At 32.5% G+C, this 20,962-nt stretch overlaps 1 pseudogene; it reads right to left on the reverse strand.

Annotated features, from left to right (window-relative positions):
• Nucleotides 1-1,500: 1,500 nt before the first annotated feature.
• Nucleotides 1,501-2,053, reverse strand: LOC141145991 (diphosphoinositol polyphosphate phosphohydrolase 2 pseudogene; annotated as a pseudogene).
• Between the last annotated feature and the right edge of the window lie 18,909 nt (nt 2,054-20,962).

The raw sequence follows: 20,962 nt of genomic DNA on the forward strand, positions 1-20,962 counted from the left end.
ATTATCAAATCCTTCAAATTCTTTAGAATTAAAAGAACTATAAGTATCCACAATCTTAGACTAACTATATTACCACACAGAATAATGGATTACTTACCCAGTGTAACATTTAAAAACCAAAATGTAAAATTTCTTTGGCATCCTGCACAAAAGCACTGGGCTCTTGGATCTGTGTGCGTTTTACCTGATGTGGCAAATGCATTTACATTAAGTATAAACATAACATGTGGAAAGCTACAAACAGATGGATAGATTTTATTCTGGATTGTTCTGTTGGTGGAAAGTGAACACAAGAAAGTCTATCCCTTCTGTATATACACAAGTTGGTTTAAGCTTTATAAGATTTTATAAGACACCAATACATAAGAATAAATCCAAAAGAGCTGTTGGGTTGCTGTTGCCAAGACAGCCATTAAAAAAACCTTACAAAATGTCGCCATCACAGCAGACACAGCTGACTGTGCCAACTGCTGCGACTCCATCCACCTCTTTGAACACTGTGCATGTTTTGAGCAAGTTAAGCAATGACTGCAAATACCATAAACTACTTACAAACAAGCAGCTATCAAACACTCATATGGATGTACTTCAAGGTTCCGTCCACACAAACATTTCACACATCTACACATTTTTCAGGTGAACAACCTCAAAAATGCAGTCACTGGGTTCAATGTTTCCTGCAAAAACAGACATAAGAACTGTCTAATTAGATGTATGATAGTAATTGGGGGGATACTAACAATTTTCTTAAACATAATAGGATCCAAATTTCATTGTCAGGGACAAATGTCAACATTACAACCTTTTTTTTTAAGCAGGGCGCAGATTTAGTGCCAGCCTTGCAAATACAGCTCATAGTGAAACATACAGTCAGTATTACAACATGCTGTATAACTGAACAAAGGATCTCCAAATTTTAATCAAATTGTTAAGTGTGGGATAAAAAAAAAACCCTCCACAAACTTACATATGCACCTACAGGGACGCAGCATTGGTCCGATGCTGCAGCAGTCCCCCTCTCGCTCCAAGACCAAGAAAAGAGAGTTCCCCTGCCTGCTGATCACTCCGTTCTCAGTCGTTCCTGAGCAGAGAGTGGTGACCACCCATCATCGGCTCTCTGCTTCTCCAGCACTCACTGGAGTACCGAGCTATGGAGGGGGTGGGAGTGGCTGGCTCAGGCCTCTCAGAGGCATGCTGAGAGACTGAACCAGCTGCCCTGTCAGGCATCTGGGTGGATCCCAACATCGTCAGGATTGCTGCAAAGTCTGAACCAGCTCTGACATCAGCAAGCTTTGGCTGAATCTGGGTCACAGGTGTGCTGAACTAAGTGAACTCCAGTGACACAGAAGAGAAGTATGGCTAAAAGAGCTCATGCCATATTATACATGGTAAAAAAAAGTGTAGAATAAAGCAAACAAAATGGTTTGTAGCACATCTTGCAAAGAGGATCCAGGTCTAATCATCAGGATGTTTTCATGAGAACACATAATGGCATCCCCCTCACTTGTATAGGTAAAATGCCTTAAAGTGCAGTTTGATCTCACACTTGATAAAGCTAGAAGTCTGTGCAGAGGTTACATACAGAGATGTGTTGTCCGATATTGGTGGGAGTTTCCATTAGTTGGAGAGCATCCTAATTTCAGTTTTTCTAAATATTCTGCATGTACAGGCTTGTGGCACTGTAACAACTTTCAAAGCGTCTTCAACTTTAAACCATTCCCTCTGTCGCCCAATGTTCACAGAATCCTCCCATTCTTCCAGCACTTCTGTTACTGTGAGAACATATGTTCTGTGTTTCCTATCTTGGTTGTCAAAAACTCCAAGGAGTCTTCCCAACTTCCCCTTTACACCAGCCTCTTCATGCACTTCTCGGACTGCAGTTCCACCAGGCTCTTCCTCCGGCTCCATTCTACCTCCTGGAACAATCCACTGATCAGGGTAACGACTGCTGCTATCTCATGCTCCTCTCGTTCTTGAAGCACAGGCAGGCCGTCCGCTTCTTGTAGCCTTCACTGTCGTAAGTCCTAGTCTGGTTCGGCTTGAACTTCATCATAGAGGCGGCGGCTGCACCTCCGACCTCCCCTAGTGCTGCTGTTGTTGTCACCGCGACTCTCGCCACTCGTTTATCCTCGCTACACGTCCGAGAGCGCTCGGTGCGGGAGGAGAACAGAACCGGGGTTAGAGAAGACTGCTGGCTGCGGAAAGCAGTGACGCTACGGGGTAGACGCGACTTGGACCTTCTCCAATGTGTGTCCGTTCTTGTGGTTTGAGGCCCCCTCACCGCCTCCTTCTCTCACCTGGCCCCCCGTGACTCCCACCTCTTGCGCGCGCAACGGTCCGTCTTCCCACCAGACGAGTGCTAAGGTAGCATTCCAGCACGCGCCACACTCCTGTAGCGGTCGAGAGTCACACATTCGCGTTGTCGAGGTGGGGGGGCGTGCTATGTTTATAAATATACATAGGAACCTATTTAGCCCATTTCTGAAAAGAATATGCACAGCATTCTTTTTCTATATGGGGATTATGGGTGGAATATTGTTAATATCTATATACTGAAAACAATTTAACCCTTTTCTGAAAAGAATATGCATACATTGTTTATAAATATAAATAGGAACCTATTTAACCCATTCCTCATAAGAATATGCATACAATTATTTTTCTACATGGGGATTATAGCTGGAATATTGTAGTTAGGAATATAGTAAACCCATTTCTGATAAGAATATGCATATAATTATGTTTCTACATGGGGATTATTGGTGGAATATTGTAGTCAAAAATACATAGAAATCTATTTAGGCTATTTCTGATAAGAATATGCATATCATTATTTTTCTACATGGAAATTATGGGTGGAATATTATAGATAAACATACATAGGATTAAATTATACGTATTTCTGATATGAATATGCATAAACATTATTTTTCTACATGGGGATTATGGGTGGAATAATGTTTTTAAATCTACATAGGAACCTATTTAACCCATTTCTCATACGAATATGCATATAATTATTTTTCTGCAAGGGTTTTATGGGTGGAATGTTGTTTATAAATATACTTAGGAACCCATTTAACCCATTTTCCATAGGAATATGCATACAATTATTTTTCTATATGGGCATTTTGGGTACAATTATTTTTATAAATATACATTACTTAACCCATTTCTGATAAGAATATGCATATAGTTATTTTTCTATGTGGGGATTAAGAGTGGAATATTGTTTATAAACATACAAAGGAACCTATTTAACCCATTTCTAATAAGAATATGAATATAATTATTTTTCTACATGGGGATTATGGGTGGAATATTGTAGATAAACATACATAGCAACTTATTAAACCTATTTCTGATAATAATAGGCATATCATTATTTTTCTACATATGGATTATGGGTGGAATATTGTTTATAAATATACATAGGAACCTATTTAACTAATTTCTGATAAGAATATTCATATAATTACTTTTCTCTATGGGGATTATGGGTGGAATATTGTTTATAAATATACTTAGGAACCCATTTAACCCATTTCCCATAAGAATATGCATACAATTATTTTTCTATATGGGCATTTTGGGTACAATATTGTTTATAAATATACAAAGGAACCTACTTAACCCATTTCTGATAAGAATATGCATATAGTTATTTTTCTATATGGGGATTAAGAGTTGAATATTGTTTATTAACATACAAAGGAACCTATTTAACCCATTTCTGATAAGAATATGAATATAATTATTTTTCTACATGGGGATTATGGGTGGAATATTGTTTATAAATATACATAGGAACATATTTAACCCATTTCTGATATGAATATGCATATAATTATTTTTCTATATGGGGATTATGGGTTGAATATTGCTTATATATATATATATAGGAACATATTTAAAACATTTCTGATAAGAATATGAATGTAATTTTTTTCTACATGGGGATTATGGGTGGAATATTGTTTATAAATATACATAGGAACATATTTAACCCATTTCTGATATGAATATGCATATAATTATTTTTCTACATGGGGATTATGTGTGGAATATTGTAGATAAACAGACATAGCAATTTATTAAACCTATTTCTGAAAATAATAGGCATATCATTATTTTTCTACATATGGATTATGGGTGGAATATTGTTTATAAATATACATTTAACCCATTTCTGATAAGAATTTGCATATAATTACTTTTTTCTATGGGGATTATGGGTGGAATATTGTTTATAAATATACATAGCAACCTATTTAAGCTATTTCTGATAAGAATATGCATATAATTTTTTTTCTACATGGGGATTATTGGTGGAATATTGTAGTCAAACATATATAGGAATATATTAAACCTATTTCTGATAAGAATATGCATATCATTATTTTTCTACATGGGGATTTTTGGTGGAATATTGTAGTCAAACATACATAGGAATATATTATACCTATTTCTGATAAGAATATGCATACCATTATTTTTCTCCATGGGTTTTATGGGTGGTATATTGTTTATAAATATACTTAGGAACCCATTTAACCCATTTCCCATAAGAATATGCATACAATTATTTTTCTATATGGGCATTTTGGGTAAAATATTGTTTATAAATATACACAGGAACCTACTTAACCCATTTCTGATAAGAATATGAATATAGTTATTTTTCTATATGGGGATTAAGAGTTGAATATTGTTAATAAACATACAAAGGAACCTATTTACCCAATTTTTGATAAGAATATGGATATAATTATTTTTCTACATGGGGATTATGTGTGGAATATTGTAGATAAACATACATAGCAACTTATTAAACTTATTTCTGATAATAATAGGCATATCATTATTTTTCTACATATGGATTATGGGTATTGTTTATAAATATACATAGGAACCTATTTAACCCATTTCTGATAAGAGTATGCATATAATTACGTTTCTCTATGGGGATTATGGGTAGAATATTGTTTATAAATATACTTAGGAACCTATTTAACCCATTTCTCATAAGAATATGCATACAATTATTTTTCTACATGGGGATTATTGGTAGAATATTTTATAAAGATAGATAGCAGCATATTAACCCTATTTCTGATAAAAATACGCATTTCATTATTTTTCTACATGTGAATTATCGGTGGAATATTGATTATAAATCTACATTGGAACCTACTTAACCCATTTCTGTTAAGAATATGCATAATGTTATTTGGGGATTAAGAGTGGAATATTGTTTATAAACATACAAAGGAAACTATTTAACCCATTTCTGATAAGAATATGAATATAATTAGTTTTCTACATGGGGATTATGGGTGGAGTATTGTTGATAAATATACATAGAAATCTATTAAATCCGTTTCTGATAAGAATAGGCACTTAATTATTTTTCTACCTGGGGATTATGGGTGGAATATTGTAGTTAAACATACATAGGAAAAAATTAAACCTATTTCCGTTATGAATATGCATAAAAATTATTTTTCTACATTGGGATTATGGGTGGAATATTGTTTTATAAACATACATAGCAACATATTAAACCTATTTCTGATAAAAAATATGCATACAATTACTTTTATGTATGGGGATTATGGGTGGAATATTGTTTATAAATATGCTTAGGAAACTATTTAACCCATTTCTCATAAGAATGTGCATACAATTATTTTTCTATATGGGTATTTTGGGTGGAATATTGTTTATAAATCTACATTGGAACCTACTTAACCCATTTCTGATAAGAATATGCATACAGTTATTTTTCTATATAGGGATTAAGAGTGGAATATTGTTTATAAACATACAAAGGAAACTATTTAACCCATTTCTGATAAGAATATGACTATAATTATTTTTCTACATGGGGATTATGGGTGGAATATTGTAGTTAAACATATATAGATAAAAATTAAACCTATTTCTGATATGAATATGCATAAAATTATTTTTCTACATTGGGATTATGGGCGGAATATTGTTTATAAATATACATAGGAACCTATTTAACCCATTTTTGATAAGAATATGCATATCATTCTTTTTCTATATAGGGATTATGGGTGGAATATTGTTTATATCTATATATAAGAACCTATTTAACCCATTTCTGATAAGAATATGCATATAATTATTTTTCTACATGGGGATTATGGGTGGAATATTGTTTATAAATATACATAGGACCCTATTTAACCCATATCTGTTAAGAATATGCAGATATATATTTTTCTACATGGGGTTTATTGGTGGAATATTGTTTATCAATATACATAGTAACCTATTTAACCCATTTTGGACAAGAATGTGCATATAATTATTTTTCTACAAGGGGATTATGGATGGAATATTGTTTATAAATATGCATGGGAACATAGGAACCTACTTAACCCATTTCTGATAAGAATATGCATAAAGTTATTTTTCTATATGGGGATTAAGAGTGGAATATTGTTTATAAACATACAAAGGAACCTATTTAACCCATTTCTGATAAGAATATGAATATAATTATTTTTCTACATGGGGATTATGGGTGGAATATTGTTTATAAATATACTTAGGAACCTATTTAACCCATTTCTCATAAGAATATGCATATAATTATTTTTCTACATGGGGATTATGGGTGGAATATTCATTATAAATATACATAGGAACCTATATAACCCATTTCTGATAAGAATATGCATATAATTATTTTTCTACATGGTGATTATGGGTGGAATATTGTTTATAAATATTCATAGGACCCTATTTAACCCATTTCTGACAAGAATATGCAGATATATATTTTTCTACATGGGGATTATTGGTGGAATATTGTTTATAAATATACATAGTAACCTATTTAACCCATTTCGGAAAAGAATATGCATATAATTATTTTTCTACATGGGGATTATGGGTATAATATTGTTTATAAATATGCATGGGAACCTGTTTAAAGCAATTATATCAGAAAAAATTTCTGCGTTATCCCAAAGAAAACCGTACATAAAATATACAGATTGTGTAAAATAACAAACAGCTGCAACTAAAAAATGTGAGACACCCATACTAAAATTACAGATATTCCAACAGGTAGCTGCGCTAAGAAATTATATGCTTAATATATAATATGAACAGTAAATATACCTCTCAGTACGGAGGTTAAACACCCGTGAGGGAAGTAACAATAAGTGCTAATGTGAAAAACTATGTGATACCCTGTCCAGCGAAGAACATGGGCACATTTAGTCCATTAAAGAACAATCTGAAATGAAAAAATTCATTGACGAAAAATTTCTTCAAAAAGTGGTTAAGGACAGGGATCCATACGGTGTATGTACCACAGTGATATCACCAGGAAGGATGTGATGACAGCAGGACTCCTCCACCAATGTGAATACTGCCCCTTACCAGCTCCATTGATCCCCTGTCACAGAGATCAAGTAGGCATGTGGCTGTAAACCCCAGCGGCGGGTCTTGGCAAATGAAGGATCCCACTGTTTCTCTCCGCCACAAATCTTCTAGGTGTTGGGTTAAACGCTCATCACCCATATGGATAAACAGAAAGAGGCTCCCATAGTGTAGCAAGTTTAACACAGTTTAATTAAAGATAAAAATTACACTTATAATTATGTCGTACAAATACGCTTCATAAAATCAATGGCCGGCCGGCTACAATGCGCTGCCCATCGCTTTCGGAATCAGCGTAGTAGTATGTGGTGACGTCAGCACGCCGCTCCTCCCAATGTTTTTCACATTAGCACTTATTGTAACTACCCTCCATACTGAGAGGTATATTTACTGTTCATATTATATATTAAGCATAACCTATTTAACACATTTTTGATAAGAATATGCATATCATTCTTTTTCTATATGGGGATTATGGGTGGAATATTGTTTATATCTATATATAGGAACCAATGTAACGCATTTCTGATAAGAATATGCATATAATTATTTTTATACATGGAAATTATGGGTTTAATATTGTAGTTAAACATACATAGGAATATATTAAACCTATTGCTGATATGAATATGCATAACATAATTTTTCTACATTTGGATAATGATTGGAATATTGTTCTTAAATATACATAGAAACCTATTTAACCCATTTTTAATAAGAATATGCATATCATTCTTTTTCTATATGGGGATTATGGGTGGAATATTGTTTATATCTATATATAGGAACCTATTTAACCCATTTATGATAAGAATATGCATAAAATTATTATTCTACATTGGGATTTTGGGTAGAATATTGCTTATAAATATACTTAGGAACGTATTTAACCCATCATGGGTGGAATATTGTAGTTAAACATACATAGGAAAAAATGAAACCTATTTCTGATATGAATATGCATAAAATTATTTTTCTACATTGGGATTATGGGTGTTATATTGTTTATAAATATACATAGGAACCTATTTAACCCATTTATGATAAGAATATGCATATAATTATTATTCTACATTGGGATTATGGGTGGAATATTGTGTATAAATACATAGGAACCTATTTAACCCATTTCTCATAAGAATATGCATATAATTATTTTTCTACATAGGGATTATGGGTTGAATATTGTTTATAAATATACTTAGGAACCTATTTAACCCATTTCTCATAAGAATATGCATACAATTATTTTTCTATATGGGTATTTTGGGTGGAACATTGTTTTATAAATATACATAGGAAACTACTTAACCCATTTCTGATAAGAATATGCATAAAGTTATTTTTCTATATGGTGATTATTAAGAGTGGAATACTGTTTATAAACACACAAAGGAACCTATTTAACCCATTTCTCACAAGAATATGCATATAATTATTTTTCTACATTGGGATTATGGGTACAATATTGTTTATAAATATACATAGGAACCTATTTAACCAATTTCTGATAAGACTATGCATATAAATTTTATTCTAAATTGGGATTATGGGTGCAATATTGTTTATAAATATACATAGGAACCTATTTAACCCATTTCTGATAAGAATGTGCATATAATTATTTTTCTACATGGAGATTATGGATGGAATATTGTAGTTAAACATACATAGAAAAAAATTAAACCTATTTCTGTTATGAATATGCATAAAGTTATTTTTCTACATGGGGTTTATGGGTAGAATATTGTTAATAAATCTAAATATCAACATATTAAACCTATTTGTGATATGAATATGCATATAATTATTTTTCTACATGGGGATTATGGGTGGAATATTGTAGATAAACATACATAGCAAAATATTAATCCTATTTCTGTTAAGAATAGGCATGTCATTATTTTTCTACATATGGATTATGGGTGGAATATTGTTTATAAATATACATAGGATCCTATTTCACCCATTTCTGATAAGAATATGAATATAATTATGTTTCTTCATGGGGATTATGGGTGGAATATTGTAGTTAAACATACATAGGAAAAAATTAAACCTATTTCTGATATGAATACGCATAAAATTATTTTTCTACATTGGGATCATGGGTGGAATATTGTTTATAAAAATACATAGCAACCTATTTAACCCATTTCTGATAGGAATATGCATATAATTATGTTTCTACATGGGGATTATGGGTGGAATATTGTTTATAAATATACATAGGAACCTATTTAACCCATTTCTGATAAGAATATGCACATCAGTATTTTTCTACATGGGGATTATTGGTGAAATATTGTTTATAAATATACATAGTAACCTTTTTTAAGCCATTTCGAATAGGAATATGCATATAATGATTTTTCTATATGGGGATTATGGGTTGAATGTTGCTTATAAGTATATATAGGAACCTATTTTACCAATTTCTGATAAGAATATGCATATAATTATCTTTTTCTATATGGGGAGTATGAGTTAATTATTTTTTATTGCTATATATAGGAACTTATTTAACCCATTTCTGATACGAATATGCATATAATTACTTTTCTATATGGGGATTATCGGTGGAATATTGTTTAAAAATATACATTGGAACCTATTTAACCCATTTCTGATAAGAATATGCATGTAATTTTTATTCTACATTGTGATTTTGGGTGGAATATTGTTTATAAATAATACATACAAACCTATTTAACTCATTTCTGATAAGAATATGTATGTCATTTGTATTCTACATTGTGATTTTGGGTGGAAAATTGTTTATAAATAATACATACAAACCTATTTAACCCATTTCTCATAAGAATATGCATAAAGTTATTTTTCTAAATGGGGATTATGGGTGGAATATTGTTTATAAATATACATAGGAATCTACTTAACCCATTTCTGATAAAGAATATGCATAAAATTATTTTTCTAAATGGGGATTATTGGTGAAATATTGTTTATAAATATACATAGTAACCTTTTTTAACCCATTTCGAATAAGAATATGCATATAATTATTTTTCTATATGGGGATTATGGGTTGAATATTGCTTATATATATATATATATATATATATATATATATATATATAGGAACCTATTTAACCCATTTCTGATAAGAATATGCATATAATTATTTTTTTTCCTTATGGGGAGTATGAGTTAATTATTTTTTATATCTATATATAGGAACCTATTTAACCCACTTCTGATACGAATATGCATATAATTATTTTTCTACATGGGGATTATGGGTGGAATATTGTTTATAAATATACATAGGAACCTACTTAACCCATTTCTGATAAGAATATGCATAAAGTTATTTTTCTATATGGTGATTAAGAGTGGAATACTGTTTGTAAACATACAAAGGAACCTATTTAACCCATTTCTGATAAGAATATGAAAATAATTATTTTTCTACATGGGGATTATGGGTGGGATATTGTTTATAAATATACATAGGTACCTATTTAACCCATTTCTCACAAGAATATGCAAATAATTATTTTTCTACATTGGGATTATGGGTGGAATATTGTTTATAAATATACATAGGAACCTATTTAACCCATTTCTGATAAGACTATGCATATAATTTTTATTCTAAATTGGGATTATGGGTTGAATGTTGCTTATAAATATATATAGGAACCTATTTAACCCATTTCTGATAAGAATATGCATATAATTATCTTTTTCTATATGGGGAGTATGAGTGAATTATTTTTTATATCTATATATAGGAATCTATTTAACCCATTTCTGATACGAATATGCATATAATTACTTTTCTATATGGGGATTATCGGTGGAATATTGTTTAAAAATATACATTGGAACCTATTTAACCTATTTCTGAAAAGAATATGCATGTAATTTTTATTCTACATTGTGATTTTGGGTGGAATATTGTTTATAAATAATACATACAAACCTATTTAACCCATTTCTGATAAGAATATGCATTTAATTTTTATTCTACATTGTAATTTTGGGTGGAATATTGTTTATAAATAATACATACAAACCCATTTCTCATAAGAATATGCATATAATTATTTTTCTACATGGGGATTATGGGTGGAATATTGCTTATAAATATACATAGGAAGCTACTTAACCCATTTCTGATAAGAATATGCATAAAGTTATTTTTCTATATGGTGATTAAGAGTGGAATACTGTTTATAAACATACAAAGGAACCTATTTAACCCATTTCTGATAAGAATATGCATATCATTATTTTTCTACATGGGGATTATGGGTGGAATATTGTTTATAAATATACATAGGAACCTATTTAACCCATTTCTGATAAGAATATGCATATAATTATTTTTCTACATGGGGATTATGGGTTGAATATTGCTTATAAAGATATATAGGAACCTTTTTAACCCATTTCTGATAAAAATATGCATATCATTTTTTTTTTTTTATATGGGGAGTATGAGTGAATTATTTTTTATATCTATATATATGAACCTATTTAAACTATTTCTGATACGAATATGCATATAATTACTTTTCTATATGGGGGTTATCGGTGGAATATTGTTTAAAAATATACATTGGAACCTATTTAACAAATTTCTGATAAGAATATGCATGTAATTTTTATCCTAAATTGTGATTTTGGGTGGAATATTGTTTATAAACAATACATACAAACCTATTTAACCCATTTCTCATAAGAATATGCATATAATTATTTTTCTACATGGGGATTATGGGTGGAATATTTTTTATAAATATACATAGGAACCTACTTAACCCATTTCTGATAAGAATATGCATAAAGTTATTTTTCTATATGGTGATTAAGAGTGGAATACTGTTTATAAACATACAAAGGAACCTATTTAACCCATTTCTGATAAGAATATGAAAATAATTATTTTTCTACATGGGGATTTTGGGTGAAATATTGTTTATAAATATACATAGGAACCTATTTAACCCATTTCTCATAAGAAAATACATATAATTATTTTTCTACATGGGGATTATGGGTGGAATATTGTTTATAAATTTACATATCAACCTATTTAACCCATTTCTGATAAGACTATGCATATAATTTTTATTCTAAATTAGGATTATGGGTGGAATATTGTTTATAAATATATATAGGAACCTATTTAACCCATTTCTGATAAGAATATGCATATAATTATTTTTCTACATGGGGATTATCGGTGGAATATTGTTTAAAAATATACATTGGAACCTATTTAACCCATTTCTGATAAGAATATGTATGTAATTTTTATTCTACATTGTGATTTTGGGTGGAATATTGTTTATAAAAATACATAGCAACCTATTTAACCCATTTCTGATAAGAATATGCATATCATTATTTTCTACATGGGGATTATTGGTGAAATATTGTTTATAAATATACATAGTAACCTTTTTTAACCCATTTCGAATAAGAATATGCATATAATTATTTTTCTATATGAGGATTATGGGTTGAATGTTCCTTATAAATATTTATAGGAACCTATTTAACCCATTTCTGATAAGAATATGCATATAATTATCTTTTTCTATATGGGGAGTATGAGTGAATTATTTTTTATATCTATATATAGGAACCTATTTAACCCATTTCTGAAAAGAATATGCATATAATTACTTTTCTATATGGGGATTATCGGTGGAATATTGTTTAAAAATATACATTGGAACCTATTTAACCCATTTCTGATAAGAATATGCATGTAATTTTTATTCTACATTGTGATTTTGGGTGGAATATTGTTTATAAATAATACATACAAACCTATTTAACCCATTTCTGATAAGAATATGCATGTAATTTTTATTCTACATTGTGATTTTGGGTGGAATATTGTTTATAAATATACATAGGAACCTATTTAACCCATTTCTGATAAGAATATGCATATAATTATTTTTCTACATGGGGATTATTGGTGAAATATTGTTTATAAATATACATAGTAACCTTTTTTAACCCATTTCGAATAAGAATATGCATATAATTATTTTTCTATGTGGGGATTATGGGTTGAATAGTGCTTATAAATATATATAGGAACCTATTTAACCAATTTCTGATAAGAATATGCATATAATTATTTTTTTTCCATATGGGCAGTATGAGTGAATTCTTTTTTTTATCTATATATAAGAACCTATTTAACCCATTTCTGATACGAATATGCATATAATTATTTTTCTACATGGGGATTATTGGTGGAATATTGTTTATAAATATACATAGCAACCTATTTAAGCTATTTCTGATAAGAATATGCACATAATTATTTTTCTACATGGGGATTATGGTTGGAATATTGTAGTCAAACATACATAGGAATATATTAAACCTATTTCTGATAAGAATATGCATATCATTATTTTTCTACATGGGGATTATGGGTGGAATATTGTATATAAACAGACATAGCAACCTATTTAATCTATTTCTGATAAGAATATGCATATAATTATTTTTCTACATGTGGATTATGGTTGGAATATTGTAGTTAAACATACATAGGAATATATTAAACCTATTTCTGATATGAATATGTATAAAATTATTTTTCTACATGGGGATTATGGGTGGAATATTCTTTATAAATATACATAGGAACCTATTTAACCCATTTCTGATAAGAATATGCATATAATTATTTTTCTACATGGGGATTTTGGGTGGAATATTGTTTAGAAATATGCTTAGGAACTTATTTAACCCATTTCTCATAAGAATGTGCATACAATTGTTTTTCTATATGGGTATTTTGGGTGGAATATTGTTTAAAAATATACATAGGAACCTACTTAACCCATTTCCGATAAGAATATGCATAAGGTTATTTTTCTATATGGCTATTAAGAGTGGAGTATTGTTTATAAACATACAAAGGAAGCTATTTAACCAATTTCTGATAAGAATATGCATATAATTATTTTTCTACATGGGGATTATGGGTGGAATATTGTAGTTAAACATACATAGGAATCTATTAAATCTGTTTCTGATAAGAATAGGCATATCATTATTTTTCTACAAGGGGATTATGGGTAGAATATTTTATAAAAAGATAGATAGCAACATATTAAACCTATTTCTGATAAAAATACGCATATAATTACTTTTCTATGTGGGGATGATGGGTTGAATATTGCTTATAAACATATATAGGAACCTATTTAACCAATTTCTGATAAGAATATGCATATAATTATTTTTCTACATGTGGATTATTAGTGGAATATTGTAGTTAAACATACATAGGAATATATTAAACCTATTTCTGCTATGAATATGCATAAAAAATATTTTTCTACATTGTGATTATGGGTGGAATATTGTTTATAAACATACATAGCAACATATTAAACCTATTTCTGATAAAAATATTCATACAATTACTTTTATTTATGGGGATTATGGGTGGAATATTGTTTGCTTATGAACCTATTTAACCCATTTCTCATAAAAATGTGCATACAATTATTTTTCTTTATGGGTTTTTTGGGTGGAATATTGTTTATAAATAGACATAGAATCCTATTTAACCCATTTCTGATAAGAATATGCATATTATTATTTTTCTACGTGGGGACTATGGGTGGAATATTGTTTAGAAATATGCTTCGGAACCTATTTAACCCATTTCTCATAAGAATGTGCATACAATTATTTTTCTTTTCAAATATTTTATTGGTAATTAACAAGCAACTGTTCCATACATTACAGTAAGGGTAACAAGTTAGCATAAAACAGTGCATATCACAGTCATACATTATAACATTGGCATAGTGGAGAATTGAGAATTATACAAACAAATGAATACTCAGTCAGATAACAGGTAGATACGATTTAGGTAAGACTGCAAAAAGTGTGAGGGAACAGAGTCCCCTAAATGAGCATGTGAAGGTGCCGGCCGTCCTCCCAGAAAACAGACATGAGAGTCGCCGGGACCATTATATAAGACAGAGTACACTACCAATAGGTCTTAATAGAAGAAGAAAAGAGAGAGAAAGAAAAAAAGGGGGGGTAGCAACAGATTGAAAGGAGATCAGGAAAAGGGGATGTGGGTCGGTCGGGCCCAATGGGCAAAGGTGTGGTGTCGAGATCTTAGGTTTAGGTCGGAACATATTCAGAATCCCAACAGGTGTTCGTCAACACCAGCTGGCGGGAAGTGCTCGATCCATGGTTGCCAGGTTTTGGTGTGCTGAGGGACTTTATCTAGAATTTTCGCTTCGACCTTGCTATGTACCATTGCTTGGGTGATCCTATTTTACATTTCAGCTATACTGAGTGTGGGTGTTTTCCACGCCTTAGCAATCCTTTATTAGCTGCAGTGAATAATTGAAGGAGGGGGCGAAGCTGTGCTCTTGTGTAATCTTGCGGAATGAGATTGAGCAGAGCTGTTGCTGGGTTGGGTTTTAGGGTGACTTGGTGGAGGGTAGATTCCATTTGGAATGTAGTTTCCCAAAAGCGCTGCACCAGTGGGCATGTCCACCAGATGTGCAAGTGTGTACCTCTGTCACCACATCCCCTAAAACAGTTTGGGGAGAATTCAGGTAAAAATTTAGCGATTCTGGCCGGGACTAGATACCATCGCATCAACACTTTGTACTTTTCCTCTGAGGCAATAACGTTTTGGGATGAGTTTTTTGTGTTGGTCCAGATATTCACCCAGTCCTCCGCTTCAATCTAAGTCTTTTAACCATCGTTGCTCGTAAGTGGGAGGGCTTGAAGGTGGCATAGTGAGATGGGCGTAGAGTCGGGAGATAAATCCTGGGGCATGCGGGTCCGAGTCGCACATGGTTTCGTACTCTGTCAAAGTATCTAGCCCAGAGAGATTTTACTGTTGTTTGGACAAAGTGAGCAATTTGGAGATAACGGAAGCATTTTCTACTGTGCTTGGATACTGGCAAATGATTTAATAGTATCACTATTAACTAGGTCACATATGCGAGTCAGGCCCGCCTGCACCCAGGACTGAAATGATGTTGGTTCTGTGTAGGCTGGATAAAATTGAGGGTGACCTAGGAAGGACAAGAGATCCTTGTGTGGGGAGATCAATTAAAAGGGTATCGAGTTTGAGTGTATGTTGTGTGAGTGGATTGGTTAGGGGGCCTCGTGACGCTGGGGAAAGCCATAGCAAATTGGTTATAGTAATCGGAAATGAGTCAATAGCTTCAAGGCTGACCCAGAGTGGTTTTTCGAGTTTCGAGTGATAGAGAATAATCTGAGCCAGCCTTGCAGCATGGTAGTAATGTAGAAAATTTGGAATACCAAGGCTCCCATTGAGCTGGAAGAGTGCGAAGACCATTTATGAATTTTCTGCTACTGACAACGATGGCAATGTAGTTTCCCTGGAGAAATACAGGGGCTATGTGTGTGTCATTGTCAATGTAGCTAGATGCATTGTAAACTACAAATACACCTGTAAACTACACTCAGCTTGTAGAAATTCACGGCAAATATGCTGAAAGAGGTTTACACATACTCTGGTTTCCCTGCAATCAATTTGGAAAGCAGGAACCTGGAGATGAAGCTCAAATTAAAGACTTTGCTGCATCCTATAATGTAAAATTTGACTTGCGAGAAGTTACGGAGAAGTACGGATCTAGCCACTCTGGGTCTTGTGGGGCCCCAGATGTATTTAAAGTCTTTATTTTGTATGATCCTATGGTAATAGGGAGGGACCGTGACAGGAAGTACAAATATAAATATAAATGTATAAATATAACAGTTTCGGTAGTTAAGACATTTTTACAGCTGCAATACGCCCGAGCCAGGAGACACATAAAGGTAGCCAAGAGTTAAGAAGAGAAGTTAGTTGGGTTAGCATTGGGAGATAATTGGATTGGAACAAGTGAGATGGATCACTCGTCAGTTTAATCCCTAAATAGGGAATTGATGTGGTGGACCAGTGGAAAGAAAAATTTGGCGTAGCATATCTATAGCAGCTTGCGACAAAGACACATTGAGAGCTTTCGATTTGGCTTGGTTGATTTCTAGTCCTGAGACCCGAGCAAACCTATCTAGGGTGTGCAGTAGGATTGGGAGGGTAGTATGGAGAGATGTGATGAACATGAGAGCATCATCAGCAAAGAGACACAGTTTGTGCGAGGTTGAAGCCTCGGATATCAGTTATTTCTTATCAGGGACGCTAAGGGTTCGATCACAAGCGCAAACAATATGGGGGATAAAGGACAGCCCTGCCTGGTTCCTGAATAATGCTCGTACGCCTCGGATGATTGTATAGCGCATTGATCCACCCCAGAAAATGTGGGCCGAAGCCCCAACGTTGGAGAGTATAGGGCCAAGAGACTGTGTCAAAAGCTTTCCGGATATCTAAGGAAAGGAGGTGCATCGGAATTTTACGGGAGCGGGCTAGGTGTTGTAAGGAGGATTACACGGTGAATTCAGTTGTCGTTTAGGTATAAAACCTACTGGGTCTTTATGGATCAATCCCCCTATAATGGGATTGAGGCGTAGGGCTAAAATTTTGGCCAGGATTTTGATGTCCACATTTAAAAGTGAAATTGGCCTATAATTGGACCATAAGGTGTCCGTGGGGTGCTAATTCAGTTGCAAATTTTTTATAATAAAGGCTCAGGAGGCCGTCCAGGCCTGGGCGTTTATGGGGTTTGAGCGACTTGATGGCCGATAAGACTTCCTCTGTAGTAATTGTGCTCTCCATTAGTTCACGACTGGCATTAGATGACATAGGAATAGGAAGATTATAGAAGATAGATTATATAGATTAGAATAGAAAGGATTATATTCTCCGCCTGAAACAGCGAAAACGCTGATTTGGGCTCATATAGATTTGCTAATTGTTTACGAAATTCGGAGAGTATTTTAACCGGATTAATAGTAATGGTATCTTTAGTCAGTCTGAGTCTGATTGGGACACGGAAACGGTCTGGTCTATGAGGACGTAAGGCCAGGTACTTGTCTGGTTTGTTTGCTTTACTCAACCAAATTGAGCTTAAAGTCACAGAATAGCCTGCATATGGGAATCTATTGCTTGCAGTTTCGGTGGAATCGAGGACAAAATTTTGTGGTTCATGGAAATAGGCTGCCCGTGGGCAGAAGTATCCAGTTTCAGTTGAATCGGTGACAAAATTTAGTGGTAATCAAGATCAACCAATTAGCTGAAAGTCACAGAATTAAGCTGCCCATGGAAAGAAATATCCATTGCGTGCAGTTTGTGGGGATTTGGTTGATCAGAAGAAAAGTTGGTCAAAAATGAGCTAAACGTCACACAATAAGCTGCCCATGGGTAGCATTATCCATTGCTTGCAGTTTCAGTTGAATCGGTGACAAAATTTAGTGGTAATCAAGATCAACCAAATGAGCTGAAAGTCACAGAAATAGGCTGCCCATGGGAAGAAGTATCCATTGTAAAAATGCAGTTTAAGTGGATTTGGTTTAGGTGGAATGTTGTTAATAAATATACAAAGGAACCGATTTCACCCATTTCTGATAAGAATATGCATATAATTATTTTTCTACATGGGAATTATGGTTTACTATTGTTTATAGACATATAAAACCTATTTGTGATATGATTATGCATATAATTATTTTTCTACATAGGGATTATGGGTGTAATATTGTAGATAAACCTACATGGCAACATATTAAACCTATTTCTGATAAAAATAGGCATATCGTTATTTTTCTACATGTGGATTATATGGGTGGAATATTGTTTATACATATACATAGCAACATATTCAACCTATTTCTTATAAGAATATGCATAAAATTATTTTTCAACATTTGGATTATGGATGGAATATTGTAGTTAAACATACATAGGAATATTTTAAACCTATTTCCTAAGTATACATACACTAAGTATACATAGGAACCTCTTTATCCTATTTCAGATAAAAATATGTATATAATTTTTTTCCATATGGGTATTTTGGGTGGAATATTTTTTATAAATATAAATAGGAACTTACTTAACCTATTTCTGATAAGAAAATTCATATCATTGTTTTTCTACATTGGGATTATGGGTAGTCAATCATACATAGGAATATATTAAACCTATTTCTGATAAGAATAGGCATATCATTATTGTTCTACATGGGGATTATGGGTGGAATATTGTAGATAAACATAAAGTCATTCTACTTCCAAAAAAAAGGCTATATTTCACACACTCATCCGTATTGCAGAACCTTTCATCCACTAGAAAAAGATTATTTAAATTTTTCACCTCATTTGTGGTTTTTGTTGCAGCCGCAATCACACTAATTTTTGCTTGGTAGCGCAGGTTTTCTTTCTTTTGATCACCACAAAATTTTGTCAGCGATTCCACCGAAACTGCAAGCAATGGATACTTCTGCCCATGGGATAGGCTTATTGTGGGACTTTTAGCTCCTTTGGTAACCAACTTTTGCTGTGATTAACCAAATCCCCCCAAAGTGCACACAATGGATATTTGTTCACATGGGCAGCTTAATTTTGTGACTTTCAGCTCATTGGTTACCACTAAATTTTGTCACCGATTCAAGCGAAACTGCAAGCAATGAATAATTCTACCCATGGGCAGCTTATTGTGTGATGTTTAGCTAATTTGGTGACCAACTTTTGTTGTGATCAACCAATTCCCCCAAATCTACAAGCAATGGATATTTCTTTAGATGCATATTCTGTGACTTTCAGCTCAATTGATTGGTCATAAAAAAGGTTCGTCACTGATTGTCCAAAACTGCACAGAATGGATAATTCTTACCACGGGAAGCCTATTCAGCTCATTTGGTGACCAACTTTTGTTGTGATCAACCAAATCCCCCCAAACTGCACTCAGTGGATATTTCTTCCCATGGGTAGCTTTTTCTGTGACTCTCAGCTTAATATGTTGCTGTCTATATAAATAAACAATATTCCACCCACTATCCCCATGTAGATTAATAATTATATGCATATTCTTATCAGAATTGGGTTAAAAAGGTTCCCATATATGATTAAAAACAGTATTCTACTCATATCACCCATGTAGAAAAATAATGATATGCCTATTCTTATCAGAATACGTTTAATATGTTGCTATGTCTGTTTATCTACAATATTCCTCCCATAATCTTCATGTAGTAAAATAATTTTATGCATTTTCATTATCAGAAATAGGTTAAATAGGTATCCTATGTATATTTATAAACATTATATCACATTATATATATATTATTATATATAGTAAAAATATTATTTGCATATTCTTATCAGAAATGGGTTAAATAGGCTCTTATGTATACAATATTGAACATATGCATATTTGCATATGCATATTTAAAGCTCTCCTATAGGTCCTAGCTTCCTGGACTTTAAATAATATATATGCCCTAGCACCTATATAATACCTGTAAGTAATGTGACCTCATTCTTTGTTAAAGTGCACCTGTCACTTTGTAGCAGATATAATGCTCTCTTCAGGAGATAATACGAACGCTCTTTTTCTAGTGGATGAAAGTTTATACAATACGGATGAGTGTGTGAA

The sequence above is a fragment of the Aquarana catesbeiana genome, linkage group LG05, assembly GCF_042186555.1.
Source record: "Aquarana catesbeiana isolate 2022-GZ linkage group LG05, ASM4218655v1, whole genome shotgun sequence".
Taxonomy (NCBI): Eukaryota; Metazoa; Chordata; class Amphibia; order Anura; family Ranidae; genus Aquarana; species Aquarana catesbeiana.